The 22,919-nt window shown below is 41.8% G+C and overlaps 1 non-coding gene across 1 annotated transcript; it reads left to right on the top strand.

Moving 5' to 3' along the window:
• The first annotated feature begins 22,336 nt into the window (after positions 1 to 22,336).
• TRNAA-UGC (transfer RNA alanine (anticodon UGC)) lies at positions 22,337 to 22,408 on the top strand. Its single transcript has one exon. It is a non-coding gene; the product is annotated as a tRNA-Ala (tRNA).
• The last annotated feature ends 511 nt before the right edge of the window (positions 22,409 to 22,919 follow it).

Here is a 22,919-nt window from a genome sequence, read left to right as displayed (position 1 = left end):
CCCCTGTGCTGCACACCAACACCAGCCTCAGCGGTCTGCCTAGCAGCGGCGGTTATCTCTGACCGCAATCCACGGGTGGCGTAGTCGGACATTCAAAACACTGATAAATAGACTGCCACCATTTGGTCTGACCACCCTGAGCCACGGGATCGGGTTGCCACTACTACCCCCAGCATCATACAGAAGGCCTGGTTCCGGGTACCCCACGGCCCAGGGGGCGAGTCATATCAACCTGCAGATAATCAACAAGAACAGTTGCCATATCCCCCAGGATACCCACAACAACTATACCGCTCACCCCCACGATGGATGGCTCCTCAACAAATGTACAGAGGAGTGAGTTTAAGACTAAGGGAACCAATCTGTCACCATTGCAACCAACCAGGTCATTTCAGAAGAGAATGTCCAGAGAATAGAGGGGATCCTTTCTATGGCTCGATGCCACTCTCCTACAACCCGCAATTTGAAAGAAGAGATTCTTCACGCTACCAAGGGAATCCACGGTACTCCCGCCAAGAGTATAGACAGCCATCACGGCAGCCACCACAGAGAGAATATGAGACAATGCCAAGAGAACCTGTGCAGAATTACAGAGACCAGCCACTGCAACAGATGTACCAAAATAACAGGGACCCACCACGCAGGTTTGTGGGGGAAGACCAGAATTACCCCCCATAGGACAGTGGCAAACCCGTGCTCACCTTGACCTCAGTTGAAAACGTCCCCACTAAATCTGGACTGATTTCTACTGTCAAAATAGATGTAGGGGACAGAACTTTACCTTTTTTAGTAGACACGGGTGCAGCCAGATCAGTAATACGGTCAAGAGATTTACCCTATGAATCGCTTATATCTGATGATTTCCTTTCTTGTGTGGGAGTGGATGGAAAACCACACTCATCCCGACTAACATTTCCATTGCCTATTGGGAAAGAACAGAAGCTGCTGGCCAGATTGCTCGTTTCAGACACCTGCCCGCTTAATTTGTTGGGAGCAGATCTACTCCAGAAGTTAAATGCTCAGATATCATATAATGAGAATGGAAAGCATCTAGATGTCTCTACTCCGTTATCATTAGAGGAACAAACAAAGGTACATGCCCTCCCATTGTGTGTCATCCAGTTTGCAACAACCGCCATACTACAGCATTATCTTGACTGCATACCACCTGAACTCTGGTCTCAAGGTCCTGATGATATAGGCCGGCTACCTGTCCCACCAGTTCAAGTTTTCCTGAAAGAAGGTTCACGGATTCCCAGACTCCCACAGTACCCACTGAAAGCAGCCCAAGAAGCGTCAGTAGATGCCCAGATCCAAGAATTACTCAAGAAAGGAGCATTACTGCCCTGTGTTTCTCCTGCTAATACTCCATTGTTTCCAGTGAAGAAGAAAACTGCAAGAGGAGAACCGGATAAATTTAGGATGGTGCAAGATCTGAGGGCTGTGATGCCAAATCAACATACATTACTCAGTGAAATTCCCCCTGAGGCAACGCATTTTACAGTAATCAACTTGGCAAAAGCCTTCTTCAGTGTGTCTCTGGAGAGTGGGAAGAAGACTATGTCTGCCAAGAGCACTGTATCCTGCGGTGGTTCAGTGGACTCATGGAAAGGTACATAGAGGGAAGAATCAGATGATTTCAGTTATCAATAAACTCTACATTTCACCAGAGATCTCAGTTCTTGCTACAAACTATACTAGGAACTGTGAGATTTGTAACACTTGTAATCCCGGAAGAACAGAACATGTGCCAAAGAAGAAACTGGCAAAGTCACAGTATCCTTTCCAGAGAATCCAAATTGATCATTTGCAATTACCCAAGAGTGGAAGATATGAGTATGTTCTGGTGGTGGTGGATATGTTTTCCAGCTGTACAGAAGCATACCCAGTAGCCAACTTGACTGCTAGAACTACAGTGAAAAGGCTTCTGGCAGAACTTATCTGCAGATTCGGGATTCCAGAAGTGATTGAAAGTGATCAAGGACCCACCTTCACTGCAGAAGTTACCAAATCAATCTTGGAGATGATTGGGGCGGATTTGGGCCTGCATACTCCTTATCGTCCTCAAAGTAACGGCAAAGTTGAAAGGATGAATGGCACTTTAAAAAACAAAATTCTTAAAGCCATTAAAGAATTGTCACTTCCATGGCAGGAGGTGCTGCCTATTGCCCTATACTCAGTCCGAAATACCCCGAGACAACCCACAGGGCTCACACCATATGAGATCTTGTTTGGGGGGCCACCTAGAATGGGTCGATATTACCCAGAGCAGCTTAGTTCAGGGAATGATAAGCTTGTGAATTTTGTTGTCGGACTTGCTAAAGAGTTAAAACTAACACTCTTCTATTCCAGACTCAGATCTTGAACCAGGTACTCACAGCATCCAGCCTGGAGAATTTGTCTGGATAAAGAATCACGTGCGAGGCACACTGGATGCCAGATATGAAGGGCCCTACCAAGTGTTGCTTACATCACCTACGGCTGTGAAGGTCGAAGACCGAACATCATGGGTCCACACATCCCATTGCAAGAAGGTAGTCTCAGACCCACAACCCTGATGTTCCTTTGTCTGATGACAGTAGCTGGGGGGGGGGGGGCCTTTGTTACGGTAACACGTGCATTCCAAGCAATTATTACTAAACAGAATGATATTCCAGTTTTCTGGTACAACACTTCCTTGAATGTGGTGACATGAAGATTAGGATTAGACTGGAGGGCAAATGGACTGGGGAGTGTGCCATAACTAAAGCAATAATGTCTATTTACCTTATATCTGAGTCCCAGGAATCCAAAGAGGAAATAAAGGCTGCGTTTGCAGGTACATACAGGGCCAAGAGAGAAGTTAACCCCAAAGGCAGTTTTGACCCACACATATATATTAATGTTCTCAGAGTGCTTAGGGGGGTGCCAGACAAATTCAAGGCCCGAGACCAAGTGAAGGCGGGATTTGAGCCCATAATAGCCATTATAACCATTAACAAGAACGTAGATTGGATAAATTACATATATTATAGCCAACGTTGATTTGTCAATTACACCAAAGATGCATTGCACGGGATAGCTGACCAACTAGAACCCACATCTACCATGGCCTTCCAAAACAGAATAGCTCTGGATATGTTACTTGCAGAGAAGGAGGGGTATGCAAAATGATAGATGAGCATTGTTGTATGTATATCCCAGAAAATATCGGCCCCACAGGGAAAGTTACTAAGGCTCTCAAAATCTATGAACAAACAGTTCTCCTTAGAACAAAAGTGTTGTACCAGAGAGATTACCGGAAGTAAATGAGTTTGTAAAGTTAATATCCATATTTCTGTGTTAGGGGTGGCCCTCGATTACCCAGTCACTAGATCTTTTAGGGTCTCCATCCCTTTCCTGTAGGTCTTCGTATGAGTTAGATTTAGGAACGTCAGTGGGTCCGTCTAAAATGGACGGGGCGCCCGTCACATCGTAGGGTTCCAGAATAGCCTTAACATACGGTCAATTCTTCTCCCCCTCTGATTTTTAGCATATGGATATTAAAAGCAAATAATTGATTTTAGGGGGGTCTGTCAAGGTAAAATATATATTATAGAAAATCAATTAGTTTCTTTTAATAGATTACCTAATCAGTGTGAATCAATATAGAGATGATGGAATAATCTATGTGTATGTACAGTATGTATGCAAATGTGTATATGCACATGGATTATGTTAATAGTTAATGAATATATAACTAATAGATTCTATTCTTTTTGTAGATACGAACAACTAAATGATTTCCTGGGAATGACGTATGCATGTGCACGGCTGATAACAGAGAGATTCATGTCGAGCTGGCAAAGATGGCGCTGAGAGACGAACTCGCCCCTCCCATCGGAATTCCTAAGGAGTTACTAAGGCCAAGAGATACATGAATGAGCAAATTGCAGTGTGCCAATTTTACTAATCCCACCTAGAAGGAGAATACTATATAACCCCATGTCTACGTAATAAAGTATGCCATTTTGTGTGGTTCTGTCTCTGAGTGAAGTTTTTCAACCAGATTAGCAGATTGGGTTAATTAGCTTCTCTGCATGCACTCGGACATCTTTAATTTGGAGGAGAGCAGTTACCTATTGTATCTTAAATTGGTGAAACCTTCACAGTATTATGTGTGCTTTATATTGTAGTATTATGTGAGCTTTGTATTGTAGTATTATGTGAGCTTTGTATTGTAGTATTATGTGGGCTCTGTATTGTAGTATTATGTGGGCTCTTTATTATAGTATTGTATGAGCTTTGTATTGTAGTATTATGTGAGCTTTGTATTGTAGTATTATGTGGGCTCTGTATTATAGTATTATGTGAGCTTTGTTTTGTAGTATTATGTGAGCTTTATATTGTAGTATTAAGTGAGCTTTGTATTGTAGTTTTATATGGGCTTTGTATTGTAATATTATGTGAGCTTTGTATTGTAGCATTATGTGAGCTTTGTATTGTAGTATTATGTGAGCTTTGTATTGTAGTATTAAGTGAGCATTGTATTGTAGTATTATGTGGGCTTTGTATTGTAGTATTAAGTGAGCTTTGTATTGTAGTATTATGTGAGCTTTGTATTGTAGTATTATGTGAGCTTTGTATTGTAGTATTAAGTGAGCTTTGTATTGTAGTATTATGTGAGCTTTGTATTGTAGTACTATGCGGGCTTTGTATTGTAGTATTATGTGAGCTTTTTTATTATAGTATTAAGTGAGCTTTGTATTTTAGTATTATGTGGACTTTGTTTTGTAGTATTATGCTGGCTTTGTTTTGTAGTATTATGTGAGCTTCATATTGTAGTATTAAGTGAGGTTTGTATTGTAGTATTATGTGAGCTTTGTATTTTAGTATTATGTGAGCTTTGTATTGTAGTATTAAGTGAGCTTTGTATTGTAGTATTATGATTGCTTTGTATTGTAGTATTATGCGGGCTTTGTATTGTAGTATTATGTGAGCTTTGTATTATAGTATTAAGTGAGCTTTGTATTGTAGTATTATGGGGACTTTGTATTATAGTATTATGCTGGCTTTGTATTGTAGTATTATGTGAGCTTTGTATTGTAGTATTATGTGAGCTTGATATTGTAGTATTATTTGGGCTTTGTATTGTAGTATTATGTGAGCATGGTATTGTAGTATTATGTGAGCTTGATATTGTAGTATTATGTGGGCTTTTTATTGTAGTATTATTTGAGCTTTGTATTGTAGTATTATGTAGGCTTTTTATTGTAGTATTATGTGAGCTTTGTATTGTAGTATTATGTGAGCTTTGTATTGTAGCATTATGTGGGCTTTGTATTGTAGTATTATGTGGGTGCTCTAGTGTAGTATTATGTGGGTGATGTAGGGTAGTATTATGTGTGCTCTTATTGTAGTATTATGTGGGCTTTCTGTTGTAGTATTATGTGAGCTTTGTATTGTAGTATTATGTGGGCTCTATGTTGTAGTATTATGCGGGCTTTGTATTGTAGTATTATATGGGCTCTGTATTGTAGTATTATGTGGGCTCTGTATTGTAGTATTATGTGAGCTTTGCATTGTAGCATTATGTGAGCTTTGTATTGTAGTATTATGTGGGTGCTCTAGTGTAGTATTATGTGGGTGATGTAGGACAGTATTATGTGTGCTCTTATTGTAGTATTATGTGGGCTTTGTATTGTAGTATTATGTGAGCTTTGTATTGTGGTATTATGTGGGCTCGAAGTTGTAGTATTATGCGGGCTTGGTATTGTAGTATTATATGGGCTCGGTATTGTAGGATTATGTGGGCTATGTATTGTAGTATTATGTGAGCTTTGTATTGCAGCATTATGTGAGCTTTGTATTGTAGTATTATGTGAGCTTTGTATTGTAGTATTATGTGAGCTTTGTATTGTAGTATTATGTGAGCTCTATGTTGTAGGATTATGCAGGCTTTGTATTGTAGTATTATATGGGCTCTGTATTGTATTATTATCTGGGCTCTGTATTGTAGCATTATGTGAGCTTTGTATTGTAGTATTATGTGAGCTTTGTATTGTAGTATTAAGTGAGCTTTGTATTGTAGTATTATGCTTTCTTTGTATTGTAGTATTATGCGGCCTTTGTATTGTAGTATTATGTGAGCTTTGTATTATAGCTAGTGTTGAGCGATACCTTCCGATATCAGGAAATATCGTATCGGATTGGATCGGACCGATACTCAAAAAGTATCGGATATCGCCGATTCCGATACCGGAAACCAATGCAAGTCAATGGGACACTAATATCGGAATGAAAATAAACCCTTTCTTTCCTTGTAGGTTAATTCTACATGAAGTAAAACAACTAAGAATAATGTAGAATGTATTATGCGAAAAGCCGGCAATTCATCAGCGCATACACCGTTACCCGACAATTTACAACAGAAAGAATAGAGCTTCACACATAGATTAGATAGATAGAAACATGTCAGTCACATATATATGAAGTACAGTGACAGTGTTGCTTACTGTACTTGTCATTTAGTGTAAAGGATTTCTTAAAAAAAATAATAGTGTTTTCATGGACCGTCTCTTTAAAAAAGCCGGCCGGCAATTCAGCATCTGTACCCGACAATTTATAACAGACAGAATAGAGCTTCACAAATAGATTAGATAGATAGAAACATGTCAGTCACATATATATGAAGTACAGTGACAGTGTTGGTTACTGTACTTGTCATTTAATGTTAAAATAAAGGATTTATTTAAAAAAAAATTGGCGTGGGGTTCCCCTTAATTTTAGTCTCTAGCGGAGGTTAAGCAGACGGCTGGGGCAGATGTTTGAAGCCTGGGAAGGGGGTAATACCCACGGAGCTTCCCAGGCTACTAATATCAGCCCCCAGCTGAATACCTAGCCTATACTAGCTATTAAAATGGGGGACCCCCCAAAAAAATGAAGTGGGGTCCCCCCTAATTTAATAGCTAGCAAAGGCTAGGCAGACAGCTGGGGGCTGTTATTAATAGCCCAGGAAGGGTGCCATGAATATTGGCCCCCTCCCAGGCTAGAAACACCAGCCGTCAGCCGCCCCAGAAATGGCGCATCCATAGGATGCGCCAATTCTGGCACTTAGCCTCACTCTTCCCACTGCCCTGTAGCGGTGGCAGTGGGGTAATAGGGCTGGGGTTGATGTCAGCTTATAATGCCAGCTGACATCAAGCCCAGGTTAGTAATGGAGAGGCGTCTATAAGACACCCCCATTACTAACCCCATAGTCAAAGTTACAAAAAAGCACAAATACCCAGAATAAAGTCCTTTAATTGAAATAAACACACAATTCTTTATTGTTCTAAATTAAACTATACTTACCATCACGCCCATTCCAGCTGAAGCCAACGATCTCCTGCAATAAAAGTAAAAAAATAAACCAACCTCATCCTTACCTTTCCATGGATCCCACGACAGCTTCAGCTCTGCTACATCGAGATGACAGGCTGGACCGCAGCAGAACGCTGCCATCCAGCCTATCATCCCGCGGACACTGAGAGGCGCAGGCATGCTTGTGCTCCTCAGTGTCTCTCTGTGACGGCATCCAGATGAGCCGACAATGAACTCGGCTCACCTCATGCACGTCACTGACAGCGTGGGAGAATTCTCCTGCACTCAGCGCTTCAGCGTGAGAATTTTCCCACGCTGTCAGTGACGTGCATGAGGCGAGGTCATGTCCAATGAACTCAGCTCACCTCATGCACGTCACTGACAGCGTGGGAGAATTCTTACGCTGAAGCGCTGAGTGCAGGAGAATTTTCCCACGCTGTCAGTGACGTGCATGAGGTGAGCTGAGTTCATTGGACATGACCTCGCCTCATGCACGTCACTGACAGCGTGGGAAAATTCTCCTGCACTCAGCGCTTCAGCGTGAGAATTTTCCCACGCTGTCAGTGACGTGCATGAGGTGAGCCGAGTTCATTGGACATGACCTCGGCTCATCTGGATGCCGTCACAGAAAGACACTGAGGAGCGCAAGCATGCCTGCGCTTCTCAGTGTCTGTGGGATGACAGGCTGGATGGCAGCGTTCTGCTGCGGTCCAGCCTGTCATCTCGATGTAGCAGAGCTGAAGCTGTCATGGGAACCATGGGAAGGTAAGGATGAGGTTGGTTTATTATTTTTCTTTTATTGCAGGAGATCGTTGGCTGCAGCTGGAATGGGCGTGATGGTAAGTATAGTTTAATTTAGAACAATAAAGAATTGTGTCTTTATTTCAATTAAAGGACTTTATTCTGGGTGTTGTGTTTTTTTTAAATACTTTACTAGAAATTCATGGTGGTCATGTCTAATATTGGCGTGACCCCATGAATTTCGGGCTTAGGGCCAGCTGATAATGCCAAGCTGGCCTTAATCCCTTTATTACCCAGTGAGCCACCGCACCAGGGCCCTGGATGAGTTGGGTACAGCGCCAGAAGATGGCGCTTCTATGAACGCGCCATTTTCCGGGGCGGCTGCGGACTGCAATTTGCAGCGGGTGGGGCCCAGAAAGTTTGGGCCTCCCTGCGCTGCAGATTCCAGTCCCCAGCTGCCTAGTTGTACCTGGCTGGACACAAAAATAGGGCGAAGCTCCACGTATTTTTTTTTTTAATTATTTCATGAAATTCATGAAATAATCAAGAAAAAAAGGGCTTCCCTATATTGTTGTGTCCGGCCAGGTACAAATAGGCAGCTGGTAGTTGGGGGCAGCCCGTTCCTGCCTGCTGTACCTGGCTGGACACAAATATAGGGCGAAGCCCCACATCAATTTTTTTTTAATTATTTCATGAATTTCCTTAAATAATTTAAAAAAAAAATACGTGGGGCTTCTCCCTATTTTTGTGTCCAGCCAGGTACAACTAGGCAGCTGGGGGATGGAATCTGCAGCGCAGGGAGACCCAAGCTTTCTGGCCCCCCCCCCCCCCCCCGCTGCAAATTGCAGTCCGCAGCCACCCCGGAAAATGGCGCGTTCATAGAAGCTGGATGCTGTACCTGGCTGGCATACAAAAATATAGCAAAGCCCACGTCAAAATTTTTGGGAAAAATTAATTAAAAAATAAATAATAACTTAGGGACTGCATCTTTATTAACTCCTCAAATGTCATTTAGTGTTAAAATAAAGGATTTATTTAAAAAAAAATTGGCGTGGGATCCCCCATAATTTTAGTCTCTAGCGGAGGTTAAGCAGACGGCTGGGGCAGATGTTTGAAGCCTGGGAAGGGGGTAATACCCACGGAGCTTCCCAGGCTACTAATATCAGCCCCCAGCTGAATACATAGCCTTTACTAGCTATTAAAATGGGGGACCTCCCAAAAAAAATGACGTAGGGTCCCCCCTATTTTAATAGCTAGCAAAGGCTAGGCAGACAGCGGGGGGCTGATATTAATAGCCCAGGAAGGGTGCCATGAATATTGGCCCCCTCCCAGGCTAGAAACACCAGCCGTCAGCCGCCCCAGAAATGGCGCATCCATAGGATGCGCCAACTCTGGCACTTAGCCTCGCTCTTCCACGCTGCCCTGGTGCGGTGGCAGGGGGTAATAGGGCTGGGGTTCATGTCAGCGCCAGCTGCCATGAAGCCCAGGTTAGTAATGATGGGCGTCTATAAGACACCCCCATTACTAACCTACAAAGTGTTAAAAAGAAAAAACACACTACACCCAGAAAAAAATTATTTATTTGAAATAAAACACACCATTTTGTTTAATTCTTAGTTTACTAAAAAAAATAGTTACCTGTCCACGTTCCTGCGCTGATCTCCCATGCACAGCTGTCACATCTGGAGATGGTGACAGCTGTGCATGGCTGCTGTAAGCTCACACTGCCGGGAACACGTCCGCTCCCGGCAGCGGGAGCCCCTGACTGAGGTCACCGGAGTGCATTCAGTCAGCGTAGCTCCGGAGACCTCCTTTACGGCACTGCTGTGCCGTGGGAATTTCTCCCGGTACAGCGGGGCCGTAAAGCAGCTTACCGGAGCAGCGCTGCCTGAACTCCGGCGAACCCGCTTATGCAATGACGGGGCTGCTTTACGGCCCCATCATTCTAGCGGCGGCAGCGGTTCAGAGCGGTCACATTCTATGTGGCTGCTCTGAACTGGAGATCTTCGTGGGACATTCTTGGACTACTACGGAGGGGTAAGGATAAGGTTGTGGTTTATTATTTTATATTTTATTACAGGAGATCGATGGCTTCGGGGAATTAGGTGTCTAGGTGCGTATAGGTGTAGTTTTTTACTTTTTACTTTATTTTAGGTGCCGATCGGCGGGGACAGGTAATGTATAAACTAATTTATTGTAGGTAACCACTGGCCACCAATGACATGTATTTAACATTTATTGGGGACACAGTAGGGCAATTTATATAGCAGGATCAGGCTGATGGGAACTACTGCTCCCATCGAGCTGATCCTGCTGGCACGAGTGGACGGGGGACAGACATAGGCCGATGGGAGTAGTAGTGTCACATCGGCCTATGTCTGCCTGCACGCACACACCCCCAGACATCGCACAGACACCGCGCACACCCGCACACACCCCCAGACATCGCACAGACACCGCGCACACCCGCACACACTCGCAGACATCGCACAGACACCGCGCACACCCGCAGACATCGCACAGACACCCGCACACACCAATCATGACGGGCTGATGGTCTGGGAGGTGAAGCTGACCTGTGCGGCCGTGGGAAAGTTCATGCGAGTTCATGCAATGCAGTGAAGCATGAACTCACATGAACCCTCTGAGGGCACCGCGGCGACTTCAAATGAACAGCTGATCGGCATCACCTGATACCTCAGCTGTTCATTTGAAATAACCGGCGGGAAAGCGCAGCACAGAACGGGAAAGCCGGTGGTGAAGTCTTTTCACTGCCGGCTTCCCCGCCCGGGTCCTTCGCTCCCCGCTCCTTTGTGCTGCGCTCCCCGCCCCGGTCCTAACTTACGATCAGTATGGGAGGTGGCGAGGGGAGCGTAGGATCGGGGTGGGAGGCTGCGGGGAAGCAGTATGGGGCCGTGTGATTGTTTAAAAGCCGGCGGCTTTTTACCGCGCGCCGGCTTTTAAACAATCAGGAGAATTCTGGGATGGCATTCTGATGACAGGCTGGATCTCAGCTGAGCGCTGCCATCCAGCTTGTCATCCTTCCGAGACACTGCAGAGCGCAGGCATTATGGGAACTTCCGATTCCGGTATTCGATATTGTAAAAGTATCGGAATTAAGTATCGGAATTCCGATACCGCGAATATCAGGCGATACCCGATATTTCAGTATCGGAATGCTCAACACTAATTATAGCATTAAGTGAGCTTTGTATTTTAGTATTATGTGGACTTTGTATTGTAGTATTATGCTAGCTTTGTATTATAGAATTATGTGAGCTTTGTATTGTAGTATTAAGTGAGCTTGATATTGTAATATTATGTAAGCTTTGAATTGTAGTATTATGTGAGCTTGGTTTTGTAGTATTATGTGAGCTTGATATTGTAGTATTATGTGGGCATTGTATTGCAGTATTATGTGACCTTGGTATTGTAGTATTATGTGAGCTTTGTATTGTAGTATTATGTGAGCTTTGCATTGTAGTATTATGTGGGCTCTGTATTGTAGTATTATGTGAGCTTTTTATTGTAGTATTATGTTAACTTTGTATTGTAGTATTATGTGGGTTTTTTATTGTAGTATTATGTGAGCTTTGTATTGTAGTATTATGTGGGTGCTCTAGTGTAGTATTATGTGGGTGATGTAGGGTAGTATTATGTGTGTTCTTATTGTAGTATTATGTGAGCTTTGTATTGTAGTATTATGTGAGCTTTGTATTGTAGTATTATGTGAGCTTTGTATGGTAGTATTATGTGGGCTTTGTATTGTAGTATTATGTGGGTGCTCGAGTGTAATATTATGTGGGTGATGTAGGGTAGTATTATGTGTCCTCTTATTGTAGTATTATGCTGGCTAGGTATTGTAGTATTATGCGAGCTTTGTATTGTTGTATTGTGTGTGCTTTGTATTGTAGTATTATGTGAGCTTTGTATTGTAGTATTATATGGGCTCAGTATTTTAGAATTATGTGAGCTTTGTATTGTAGCATTATGTGAGCTTTCTATTGTAGTATTATGTGAGCTTTGTATTGTAGTATTATGTGAGCTTTGTATTGTAGTATTATGTGGGCTTTGTATTGTAGTATTATGTGGGTGCTCTAGTGTAGTATTATGTGGGTGATGTAGGGTAGTATTATGTGTGCTCTTATTGTAGTATTATGTGGGCTTTGTATTGTAGTATTATGTGAGCTTTGTATTGTAGTATTATGTGAGCTTTGTATTGTAGTATTATATTGGCTTTTTATTGTAGTATTATGTGAGCTTTATATTGTAGTATTATGTGAGCTTTGTATGGTAGTATTATGTGAGCTTTGTATTGTAGTATTATGTGGGCTCTGTATTGTAGTATTATGTGGGCTTTTTATTGTAGTATTATGTGGGTGCTCTAGTGTAGTATTATGTGGGTGATGTAGGGTAGTATTATGTGTGTTCTTATTGTAGTATTATGTGAGCTTTGTATTGTAGTATTATGTGAGCTTTGTATTGTAGTATTATGTGAGCTTTGTATGGTAGTATTATGTGGGCTTTGTATTGTAGTATTATGTGGGTGCTCTAGTGTAATATCATGTGGGTGATGTAGGGTAGTATTATGTGTCCTCTTAGTGTAGTATTATGCTGGCTCTGTATTGTAGTATTATGCGAGCTTTGTATTGCTGTATTGTGTGTGCTTTGTATTGTAGTATTATGTGAGCTTTGTATTGTAGTATTATATGGGCTCTGTATTTTAGTATTATGTGAGCTTTGTATTGTAGCATTATGTGAGCTTTGTATTATAGTATTATGTGAGCTTTGTATTGTAGTATTATGTGGGCTCTGTATTGTAGTATTATACGGGCTTTGTATTGTAGTATTATGCGGGTTTTGTATTGTAGTATTATGTGAGCTTTGTATTATAGTATTATGTGAGCTTTGTATTGTAGTATTATGTGAGATTTGTATTGTAGTATTAAGTAAGCTTTGTATTGTAGCATTATGTGGGCTTTGTATTGTACTATTATGTGGGCCTTCTATTGTAGTATCATGTGAGCTTAGTATTGTAGTATTATGTGAGCTATGTATGGTAGTATTATGTGTGCTTTGTATTGTAGTATTATGCGGGCTTTTTATTGTAGTATTATATGGGGTCTGTATTCTAGTATTATGTGGGCTCTGTATTGTAGTATTATGTGAGCTTTGTATTGTAGCATTATTTGAGCTTTGTATTGTAGCATTATGTGGGCTTTGTATTGTAGTATTATGCAGGCTTTTTATTGTAGTATTATGTGAGCTTTGTATTGTAGTATTATGTGAGCTTTGTATTGTAGTATTAAGTGAGCTTTGTATTGTAGCATTATGTGAGCTTTGTATTGTAGTATTAAGTGAGTTTTGCATTGTAGTATTATGTGAGCTTTGTATTGCAGTGTTATGTGGGCTTTGTATTGTAGTATTAAGTGAGCTTTGTATTGTAGTATTATGCTGGCTCTGTATTGCAGTATTATGTGGGCTCTGTATTGCAGTATTATGCGGGCTTTCTATTTTAGTATTATGTGAGCTTTGTATTGTAGTATTATGTGAGCTTTGTATTGTAGTATTATACGGGCTTTGTATTGTAGTTATATGCGGGTTTTGTATTGTAGTATTATGTGAGATTTGTATTGTAGTATTAAGTGAGCTTTGTATTGTAGTATTATGTGAGCTTTGTATTGTAGTATTATGTGAGCTTTGTATTGTAGTATTAAGTGAGCTTTGTATTGTAGTATTATGTGAGCTTTGTATTGTAGTATTATGTAAGCTTTGTATTGTAGTATTAAGTGAGCTTTGTATTGTAGTATTATGCTTTCTTTGTATTGTAGTATTATACGGGCTTTGTATTGTAGTATTATGTGAGCTTTGTATTATAGTATTAAGTGAGCTTTGTATTGTAGTATTATGTGAGCTTTGTATTGTAGTTTTATGTGAGCTTTGTATTGTAGTATTAAGTGACCTTTGTATTGTAGTATTATGCGGGCTCTGTATTGCAGTATTATGTGAGCTTTGTATTGTAGTATTATGAGGTTTTGTGTTGTAGTATTATGCTGGCTTTGTATTGTAGTATTATGTGAGCTTTGTATTGTAGTTTTATGCGGGCTTTGTATTGTAGTATTATGCGAGCTTTGTATTGTAGCATTATGTGTGCTTTGTATTGTAGTATTATGTGAGCTCTGTATGGTAGTATTATGTGGGTGCTATATAGTAGTATTATATAGACACTTTATTGCAATATTATGTGGGCTCTGTATTGTAGTATTATGTGAGTTTGCATTGTAGTATTATGTGGGATTTGTATTGTAGTATTATGTGAGCTCTGTATTGTATTATGTGAGCTCTGTATTGTAGTATTATGTGGGTTCTATACAGTAGTATTATATAGACACTTTATGGCAATAAATATGTGGGCTCTGTATTGTAGTATTATGTGAGCTCTGTATGGTATTATGTGGGTGCTATATAGTAGTATTATATAGACACTTTATGGTAATAAATATGTGAGCTCTGTATGGTAGTATTATGTGGTTGCTATATAGTAGTATTATATAGACACTTTTTATGGCAATATTATGTGGGCTCTGTATTGTAGTATTATGTGAGCTCTGTATAGTAATATTATGTGGGTGCTATATAGTAGTATTATATAGACACTTTATGGCAATATTATGTGAGCTCTGTATTGCAGTATTATATAGGCTCTGTATGGCGGTATTATGTAGGTGCCATGTAGTAGTATTATGTGGACATTTTATAGTAGCATTATATAGGCTCTATATGGCGGTATTCGTTGTGCACTGACATTACTAATTTTTAATGTTTTCAACCTATAATAATCCCAAATAGTAACATTTATAACCCCCCCCCCATATTAGTACCAACCCCACAGTACCATACAATACTGCCGGTATAATGTTTCCACTGTATTCCTGTATCTGATAAAACATGTTCCCCGGTTCATTCATTTTGCTCCTGAGATTCTTCGGCTTTTTATGGTTTTGATTGGTGCCGACCAACTCCGCCAACTTTGTAAAAACCAGGTTAAGCTTAGCCAGGATGGGGCGTAGCCGCGCGCCGCCGACAAATTAATCATAATTTATGGCACAAAAGTGGTGAAAATTATAAGAGAAAAATTCTCCAGTTCCCAAATGAGGAGCATTTCTTGTGGTGGCAAAAGGCAGCTGTAAGTAAATTTATTAAAGGGGAAGTGCCCAGTGATTGGCTGCAGCGCTCTATGTCCCTGAATTTGCCCATACAGGCTATACAGGGGATGCAGCTCAGTGGTAGAGCGCATGCTTTGCATGTATGAGTCCTTGGCTTCAGTCCCCGACATCTCCGTTTATTGTGATAAATAGCTGGAAAAGCTTCCAAATATTCCGGGAACTGATAAATGTGCAGAACTTCATCTCTCTGGATGTAACAGAAGATTAGTGAGAAATGTCATCCAAACATGTTCTTAAAGGGGTTTTCTTTAAAAAAACCATGGTGGTATCTAAAAAAAACCCATAATAATAATAATTGCCTTCACGATTGTGCTGCACCACTGTCTGTGTTTCCTGCCGGTCACCTCATTTTCTGTTCTGGCGTGGGTAAAATGTTACCATTGATTGACTGCAGTGGTCACGTGACATCCCCAATCAGAAAACGAAGAGATGAGACCGGAAGGAATATGGAAGATAAGTATCTGCTCCTTTATATTGTTGGACAACCATGGATTCATTTTTAAATACTAGTTTAAAACCCCTTTAATTTGGAGGATTTTATGTAAAGTAACTTACAGACACCAGGGGGCAGACTTGTAGACACAAGGCACGTATGATCTACGCCCGTCCATCCCAACAAAGAAAGTTATAAAAAATGTAAAAATAGTATTACATGAGCCGTTGTCGCCTGTCACACAGAAACATCACATCCCACCACAAGCATGAGGGACTCGAACATGCGATACCACCCATACTACACTGTACTACCTATGAAGTGCAGAGAATCACCCAACCTGTCACTGTTTAACTGTCAATTAACTTATATCCTCACCTCCAGCGGGATCTGATAGGGTGATAAGGATCTGATGATGAAGCATACACTACCTACCACCTACCATTATATGGACCCGATATAATGCTCCATACAGAATAATGGGCCCCATATAATGCTCCATACAGAATAATGGACCCCATATAATGCTCCATACAGAATAATGGGCCCCATATAATGCTCCATACAGGATAATGGACCCCATATAATGCTCCATACAGAATAATGGGCTCATTATAATGCTCCATACAGAATAATGGACCCCATATCATGCTCCATACAGAATAATGGACCCGATATAATGCTCCATACAGAATAATGGGCCCATATAATGCTCCATACAGGATAATGGACCCCATATAATGCTCCATACAGAATAATGGGCTCATTATAATGCTCCATACAGAATAATGGACCCCATATCATGCTCCATACAGAATAATGGACCCCATATAATGCTCCATACAGAATAATGGGCCCCATATAATGCTCCATACAGACTAATGGACCCCATATCATGCTCCATACAGAATGGGCCCCATATAATGTTCCAAACAAAATAATGGACCCTATATAATGCTCCATACAGAATAATGGCCCCCATATAATTCTCCATGCAGTATGGGCCCCATGTAATGATCCATACAGTATGGGCCCCATATATTGCTCCATACAGTATGAGCCCCATATAATTCTTCATCCAGTATGGGCCCCATATAATGCTCCATACAGTATGGGCCCCATATAATGCTCCAGAGTCGGAAGACACCGAACTGCGGAGGAACGTGGAGAGATGAGTATCGCGAGCAGTTTAAACCAATGTGGGACGCGGTGCCAGCGCCCGTGCTGTACTGCTCTGCCAGCTGTATAGTGGCCGCTTCCAGGTACTGCACAGCTGACCCTATTCATATGAATAGAGTGGATCTGCAGTACCCGCTGTGGCCACTATGCTGTTGTCGGTGCTGTGCTGTTCCAGTCTGCAAATAATCACATCCAACCGGCACCAAGAACAGCTGATCACGCGTGCCGGGGGTCACGTCCCCATTAATCTGATATTGGTCGCCTATCCTAAGGGTAAGCCATCAATATAAGAGTGCTGGACATCCCCTTTAACTGTTGCCACTACCCCTATACCAACTAATGGTAAATCCCTCCCTCACTTATCATTATGTGCTGCTAATGTTACGTAACAACATTCTATATAGTGAAGTCACAACCAGACATAGAGATGGTAAATATTATTTATTTTTAGGAATATTTGGACAAATAATGGAATATATGAGGATATCATAGTCGGGGCTGCAGCTGTTATCAGCATCTCTGCACATGATGAAATCAGGGTCTCTATGAAGCAGATGAGGGATCTGTGGATCATTATGGAAATGATCTGTAACTTCTGCAGATTTCTGTAAAGAGAAGACACCAAATTATTACATCTCATCAATAGATTCCCAGTAAAAAGTTAATAATCAGCTGGAAAATATAAAAAAGCAAATTCTAATATCTACTTACATGAAGGACAAGTCATTCTGATCTAATTCCTCAATGTTCTCCAGACTTGGATCATCCTTCTATGAAAAGGAGAAAAGAACAATTACTTATATGTCACATGTGATCTAGATATCATGGGGCAGCGGGAATGAGAGGTGACTTACCATCGGGTGTTTTTGGGGTGTTCATGGCCCTTCATGCTTGGTAAGATGTTGACCAAAGCTGATGGTAAACTAAAGAGAGATCAGAACAGCAGGAGGTTAAAGGTGATATTTTTTACAGTTTTGTAATGAATGTAGTGTTAATGTATGCATTGCTCCCTTACCTGGGCTGGGTTCAGTATGTTCTCCACCACTGTCTGCACCATGAACATGGTGCTTCAATGGAAGCAGTGGTTACGGCACAGGGGGCACAGAGGGTTGGAGCGGAGCCATCTAGTAATACATCCCTGATGGAAGGTGTGGTCACATGGAAGGACCGTGACCTGCTCTCCGATCTCATATTCGGTCATACAGATGATACATGACTCGGCCTCCTCCTGTGCGGTTACATCCCTTGTTGGGAGATTTGCAATTAGCAGTGCTCTCCTGCGAACCCAATGCTGCCGCCTCTGCCGCACAGGTAGATTTTGTGCAGGTGGCTCCACAGCATTGCTGTCGCTCTGACGTCCATCACTGGTAGAAGGTCTTTCCTCGTCTCTTGGAGGAGACCGTCCATCACTGGTAGAAGGTCTCTCCTGCACAGGTAGGTTTTGTGCAGGTGGCTCCACCTGTGGCAGTGGTGGTGTCATCACACCCACTTCCTCCAGTTGAATGGGTGGGAGGGGACGGCCTCCATCCCTGCTGCTCTCTCCTGTTGTTCCGGAGGGCTCCGCAGGGGCTGGTCTTAGAGGAGAGCGGCTTCTATCCCTGCTCTCTTCCTGTCCTCTACGCCGTGGAGGATCTCTGGCCCGTCTCCCTCTCCTCTCAGTGACAGCATTGCTGTCTCTCTGACGTCCATCACTGGTAGAAGGTCTTTCCTGATCTCTTGGAGGAGACCTCCTCCGTCCATGGACAATTATGGCCTGACCTATAAACAAATTTATCAGAATTATTTCCAATTTTAGTAAACACTTTTGGGCTATAGTGATGGGTCCTTCTACTGCCGTGGTGTTTAGGGAGAGGGGAACCCTAGAAAGAATTGACTTTATTTTGGCCTTAGTTAACCTGCACTGTCTGTCCTGAAATGTGTCCCCTCATACCCCAGGGATATCTCCTCCCAGGAAAGCCCTATAGTGTGGGAATATTGTGGATCTCCCCCAAATATTTCACTTACCTTGATTTTCTGGTCGGCGCAGCCATGCCTCATTGTCAGCAATCAGCTGGCGCAGCTCCCGGGCGCTCATGACTTAGGTACCTGGAGCTGGCTGATAGAATATTGGAGAACTAAGCTCTCCGGTGGCACCGGTGTTATTGTGCTCTGATCAAAGATCAAGAAGAATAAATGGAAGTAATCACCAGATGTGTAACACAAACTAGTTCGCTCTTCCACAACCAAAGTGAAGTCTCAGCAAAAGCATCAACTCAAGAAATGGCGCTGATGTCACAGTGCTCAGAGATTATATACCCTCAGGACATTCCATGATGTCATTATGACATCATAACTGAGTGACCCCCTAATCCTGAGCATTGTGACATCAGAGCAGCCAGGCCGCCATGTTTGCTGCCAACTGGTGAATGAGGCAGAGAATGTGGAATAGAAATATCCCATCTGATTAATAGAATATAAATGTATATAAATCTGTGTTGGAAAAGATAGAAAAATCAGTTTTCTCCATGTTTGTAAATAGTCGTTTTTTCGCTTTGGTAGATATTATATACATGTTATATATGGTATAAATTATCCTCTGCTGTAAATGATAAGAATGGAATGTTATTCTTTATCATTTATAGTTGTGGGTGATACATTATTGCTAAACAATAAACAACTCACCGACCTGTCAGGGAAATGATCAGGTTATATAAATGAGTGAAAATAGAATAAATAATAATAGAAGGTAAAGTATACAAATGCCTCTAAAAAAAAAAGTCATCAGTGTTTTTACTTTTCTGTACCACCAGGGCCGTCCTACAAGATATACACGGATTTTATGTGGGTGTCACGTGCCCCTATAATAATGTGTCCCTATCACTCAGTTACCCCAAATCCACAAAACTGTCTATTAGAACAAGAGCTGGACTGGTAATCTTCCTACCTGGCAGATTCCCTGTGGACGCCTCGGGTGGGCTGGTCAGTGGATCACCAGCAAGGTGCAGATTTTGGAGAAGGAGATGGTGAAGTTGCCCTCCTAAAGTATAACAATAGTAACTATAACAATAGTATGTTTGCATATTATTGCGCTCCAGAGTGCTACTTTATTTGTTGGTTATATATGGAGATGGCTACTCTTAGTAAGCACCTGTACACACCGGTTTTCTGTTTTGGAACTGAGGAGTGAGGGTCAGTCTTTTGATATTTGTATACATTTACATACATATACATATATTTGTAGGATTTCTGACTGATCACTCCATCCCTAAGCCTCAGGAGGTTTTAATTATAGCAGGATCTTACCCTCCCGTATACATGTAGACTTTGGTATAAGATTGGATTCACACCAGGTAGGTTCCAGGTGACGAGAGTCGCCTTACCGTGGCTGTCGGATACACATGAATTGGCCAATTTATGCGCTAAGAATTCTCATTTATTTCTATTTTCTAGAGCAGTAATGCTATTCAAATTTCATATTTTTCATGTTTGCATGCTATAGCGCTACAGAGTGCTACTTTATTTGTTAGTCATATATAGAGATGGCTACTCTTAGTAAGCACCTGTACAGACCAGTTTTCTGTTTTGGAAGTGACGGTCAGTCTTTTGATAGCTGTTATTGATAACCAGGGAACATTTTGGGCTAATGGCCCCTTTCCCTGGCTAGTAATATCAGCCCCCAGCACACGGCTTTCCCTCTGCTGGTTATGAAAATTTGGCCAGAGCCCACTCTGTTTTTTTAAATTTAATTCTTTATTTTACACATAATGTACCCTAGGGGTGCTGACTACAATTTCCATCATTGTCTCTTGCTCGGCGCTGATCTCAGGCAACAATGATGTGAGCTGCATTCAGCTCCCGGCGCCTGTCCGGCACTCCGGCATTCAAAAGTCCCACGTTAGAGCTACTGTCAGACCTGGTGGCTTGAACTCCGGTAACCTTGTAGAGTTCAAAGCCACCGGGTCTCCCGGCAGCTGCAAGGCCCAGAAATCTCATGGGAAACTTTGAGGGACATTTTAGGTTTTGGGAGTTTCCAGCTGCTGGAACACCTAGAGGCTGCGAACTAAGGTTACCTTAGGTGTCTATTTTACTGTGCTTGTTAATAAAAAAAAAATAAGTGGGGTCCCTCGTCATTTTCATAATCAGCAAAGGGAAAGTCAACGGCTGGTGGCTGATATTAATATTCTGGGAACAGGTCAATACCCATTACGGTTCCCAGGCTATTAATATCAGCGCACAGCTGTTTGCTTAGCCTTTATTGATTATTAAAGGGGAGACCCCAAACAAAAATTGATGTGGGGTCCCCCTATATTCACTAACCATCAAAGGCTAAACAGACAGCTGCGGGCTTATATTAATAGCTTAGGAAGTGGCCATGGTTATTGGCCCCCTCCTAGACTAAAAACATCAGCTCTCATCCGCCGCAGAAATGGCGCATCAATAAAATGTGCCAAATCTGATGCTTAGCCTCCGATTTTCCCACTTGCCCTGATGCGATGACAAGTGGGTTAATGATTGTGGGGTTGACGTCAGCTGTTTTATGGCCGCTAATATCAAGTCCACAAGTTAGTAATGGAGAGGCATCTATAAGACGCCCTATTACTAACCCAATAGTCAGATTGTAAAAAAAAACACCCAGAATAAAGTCCTTTATTTTAAATAAAGACAAACACTCTTTTATTGAAATAAAAATAAAAAAGTATTATACTCACCTTTATGTCTAATCCACCGAAGTCCTTGTTCCCGGTAAAAGAGAAAAAATTAAAAAACACCATAATGCTCACCTTAACACCTAATCCCTGATACCCTTGTCACCAGTAAACTACAAAAAATAGTAAACCACCATAATACTCACATGTCCGCCGTGAATATAATCCATACTGTCCCATGACAGTCCGGATGACTTGGAGAGCAGTCACATCAGCAGTCACTAATGTGACTGCTCTCGACGACAGCCCGCTCACACTGACACAAGAGTGTAATCTCTCCTGCAGGTGATGCCGCCTTTCTGCTGCCGCTGATGGCCTGCAACCAATCATCAGACATAAGCAATGTCAGGAGATCATCATGGGGTGCAGTGCTTGTCACGGTGCATATCTGGGAGGTAAGTGCTCTATGCTTTCTTCTTATTTGATTGGGACAATCGAAAAGCGCCATCCAGTAGGGAACAATCTCTTTAAAATATGGGAAAAGGAGAATTGCATTTTTTTTTAATCTGTTCAAAAAAAGATGTAAAAAATAAAATCGCCTCCTTTTTTCCCCATATTTTAAATATAAACAAATAATAAAAAATTAAAGAAAAATAGTTTCGTCTTGTCCCTAATAGTCCAGACTATGAGAATATGATGTTATTTATGCTGCATGATTATAGAAGAGAAAAAATAACAGAGAAAATCTATTAGTAGATAGTCATAGATTAGTGTCTCTTGGAGATGAGAACAAATCCCTGGGTGTCCATACAGGGGATGTAGCTCAGTGGTAGAGCGCATGCTTTGCATGTATGAGGCCCTGGGTTCAATCCCTGACATCTCTATGTTTTGTGATAAAAAAAAAAACTAGAAAAGTTTCCAAACATTCAGGAATCTGATACGTGTGAGTATACAGCGGTTCGTCTGTCTGGGTGTAACACAGAAACTGCACACAGAACTAAATATCAGATAGGGACTAGTGTTGAGCGACACTAAAATGCTCGGGAGCTCGCCGTGATACTCGGTTGCCGGACCCGAGCAATGAACCCAATGTCCCTATGGGAGACCCGAGCATTTTTGCGGCGGCACCCCCGGCAGTCTGTAGAAAGCCTAAAAAGTGCCCAAAACGATAGTGACAGTGCTCAAATGACACGGGGACAGCATGGGGATCGCCCCAGGAAGCATTTCTGACCCCCAGGTCACTGCTGTCAATAACGTGGTCAGAGGTATTAAGCCACTTTTACGGGCTCACAATAGAAGGTTCAAAAATGAAACTGAAACTGTTTTCCTGTGAAATATGTTAAGGAACATCCTTTCCAGGGTAATGACTTGTGTATAAGGTAAAATAAATAACCA

This window comes from Phyllobates terribilis, unplaced genomic scaffold (genome assembly GCF_046119375.1).
Source record: "Phyllobates terribilis strain yellow unplaced genomic scaffold, ASM4611937v1 Scaffold_339__1_contigs__length_2057567, whole genome shotgun sequence".
NCBI lineage: Eukaryota > Metazoa > Chordata > Amphibia > Anura > Dendrobatidae > Phyllobates > Phyllobates terribilis.
This window is presented reverse-complemented; position numbering and strand designations above follow the sequence as displayed.